This window comes from Stomoxys calcitrans, chromosome 3 (assembly GCF_963082655.1).
Source record: "Stomoxys calcitrans chromosome 3, idStoCalc2.1, whole genome shotgun sequence".
Classification (NCBI taxonomy): Eukaryota; Metazoa; Arthropoda; class Insecta; order Diptera; family Muscidae; genus Stomoxys; species Stomoxys calcitrans.
This window is the reverse complement of record NC_081554.1, coordinates 17,814,307-17,817,433: the sequence shown is the minus strand read 5'-3', so window position 1 is coordinate 17,817,433 and position 3,127 is coordinate 17,814,307. Positions and strand designations below refer to the sequence as shown.

At 35.8% G+C, this 3,127-nt stretch overlaps 1 long non-coding RNA gene across 1 annotated transcript; it reads left to right on the top strand.

Annotated features, from left to right (window-relative positions):
- Positions 1-1,305: 1,305 nt before the first annotated feature.
- LOC106080949 (uncharacterized) lies at positions 1,306-1,995 on the top strand. Its single transcript, XR_009397830.1, has 3 exons — positions 1,306-1,483; positions 1,547-1,627; positions 1,686-1,995. It is a non-coding gene; the product is annotated as an uncharacterized LOC106080949 (long non-coding RNA).
- Positions 1,996-3,127: the final 1,132 nt, after the last annotated feature.

The following is a 3,127-nucleotide window of genomic DNA, read 5'->3' as shown; positions in this document are numbered from 1 at the left end:
AAAGAATAATTAACGGCCAGAACAGTCTGAAATATTTAAAAAAAAATTTGAAATTTTTGCCGAGACATGCTTCCTAACAAATTTTTTGCACCGTACAATATTTGTCGCCTACTCCACAGTCAATTTACTAAAGAATGACAATTTTGAAATCATCTTTGACAGAAATGGATGTTTGTGTATTTTAGTGAAAAAATTTGGGTAGTTTTTATTTTGTAAGGACTGTTTAATCTGCAAAACTCAAAATTTTCGTTTTCAAGATTGAAGTTTGATTACAAATGAAGGTTTGATTTTGGGGGCTTGTCAAGAGGCACCGCACCACCTACATTTTGCACATAACATGTTAACACTTCAGCTATAACCATTCAAATTTTCAAAGAGGTATCGCTACCCGTGCTCAAGCGGCAGTCTCTTTTGCAGTTAAGTCAAATGAAACAAAATTTTGGTCAGGATCTGTATAACAAGGTTTCTCTATAACGTAGCATTTCGTCAGTCCCCAACTGTTACGTTATAGAGAAGTTCGACTGTATGTAGCGACAAAGAGCTAATTATTCATATCCTTTTTTGCATGAGGTGTACGGATTCTCTTACCAAGAACCAATGGCCCTATAGCATAAAAACCCCAATGGAACCTGTCTTTTTAAAAAATTCCAACCCTAGTTATAGGAAAATTACAGCATCCACTCCTCTCTCTCGCTGTCTCTCTCTCGCTTTAGGGTCCTTGTTGATCCATTTTTTTTTTTTAATTTCTGTTCCATAGTGTTACGATCATTTACCTTTCATATAGAGCGCCTTCCCTAGCTTCGATGACAAAGGTAAAGCGCAAATTTTTTCACCACTTTGATATTCACTTCTCAAATTCTTGTCATTGTTGCTCTACAAAAGTGAATTGAAAACTCACAGCGATCATTGACTTTTCGAGAATTGACATTTCATTTTCTACTAAACAACTATGGACAAAAAAGTTGTGAAATACTTAAGAAAAGACACAATTTAGAGGTTCCACCAAAAAAAAAAAAAAATAAAAAAAAGACACTTAACTTCACGGGTTTAAGGTTAAACGAGGTATGTGAACCCTTGCTTACTAAGCGGGTGTTTTTTCGGATTTTATTACGAGCATTGTTAACAGTTCATTAATTGAGTTTTAAGCCCTGAAATGGAAAGGAAAGGAAATACCAATCACATTATTTGATTTAAAAAAAAATCAATATCAGTATGTATATCATTTATTAACATGTGTCCATTCACATTGCTCAACTGGCAGACGAATAGACAAAACTAATTAATTTTTATTTCAATCAGTGTCAGTTCTAATGGTTTGGGTGGCTTTGTTCCTAAATGTTCATTACCCATTATCATGGATATATAGATAATTACCCTGCTCCTCAGTACACTGTGGCCTGCTGATTTTCAATATGTATCGATTTTGGCTTTGCTTCTTTTTTGCTGTCAGTTTATGGCCAACACAAAGCCCCCCCTAACACAGGTTGGATTTCATTTGAGTTTTGGCCTTCAATTTGTGGCAATAAAATCATTTTTCTTCTTACAGAAAATTTAAAGAAACTTTAAACAAAGTATGCACACCAACAAAACAGACGAAAATAGATAAATAAATAAACCCCGCAGACTGGTTGGTCAGCTATTGACAATATACATATATCAACTTACATACATAATTTCCATTTGAGTTTAATAAGAATTTTTTGACACTTGAAACGATTACTAATCTCAAACATGGTTTACAATCCAATGCGAAAGCCAAATGGCAGTAAGTACTCTTTGGAGTTTTGCACCAATTACTTGTGTATAACACCACCACCACCACCACCGCCGCCACCATTAACTAATTGATTTTTTTTTTAAGAGCAACATACATATACAGGTGTTACTTTAACGATGTTTATCAATGTTGAGTCACTTTTTCGAAGTTTTATGATGAAATTCGGAAAATATATTCAAATGTTGCGGGTACTGCATTGTTGGGTGCATGTGTCTTAAGTCTTTTGTTTTTTCTGGCTTCATTTATTTGTATAGCCAAATTAAAGCTTAGAATGGTTGCCGAAAGAGGGTTTTGGATACATTTTATGAAATTACAACTCAGATGACGCATAAAAATTCAACTACCTGAAATGTTTAAAATTGATAGTTGACATCTATGGACCAAAAAGGAAATTAAAACAAGTAAAAAGGCGTTAAGTTCGGCAGGACCACCTTTCATCAAAATTTGGTGAAAATTTCATACCTTATGTCCCATATCAGTTATATCAAAATATGTTCCGATTTGGATGCTTATAAGTACAGTAGCTATATCTAAATATAAACCGGTCTGAACCATATACGACACGGATGTCGAAAAGCCTAACATAAGTTACTGTGTCGAATTTCATTTAAATCGGAATATAAATGCGCGTTTTAAGGGGCAAAGACTTTAAATCGAGATATCGGTCTACATGGCAGCTATATCCAAATCTGGACCTATTTGGGCCAAGTTGCAGAAAAATTTCGAAGACCCTAACACAAAGTACTGTCCCAAATTTCGGCGAAATCGGACATTAAATGCCTCTTTTATGGGCCCAAAACCTTAAATCAAGAGATCGGTCTATATGGCAGCTATATTCAAATCTGGACCGATCTGGGCAAAATTGAAGAATGACGTCGAAGAGCCTAACTGAACTCACTGTCTCAAATTTCAGCGACATCGGACAACAAATGCGTCTTTTATGGCCCCAAAACCTAAAACCTAGATATCGGTCTATATGACAGCTATATCTAAATCTGGCCCGATCTGTGCGATATTGCAGAAGTATGTCATGGGGTTTAACTTAACTCACTGTTCCAAATTTCGGCGACATCGGACAATAAATGAGTATTTTATGGGCCCAAAACCTTAAATCAACAAATCGGTCTATATGGCAGCTATATCCAAATCTTGACCGATCTGGGCCAAGTTGACGAAAGATGTCGAATGGCCTAACACAATTCACTGTCCCGAATTTCATTACAATCGGATAATAAATGTGGCTTTTGTGGGCCTAAGACCCTAAATCGGAGGATCGGTCTATATGGCAGCTATATCCAAATCTAAACCGATCTGGGCCAAATTGACGAAGGGCCTAACACAACTCAGTAT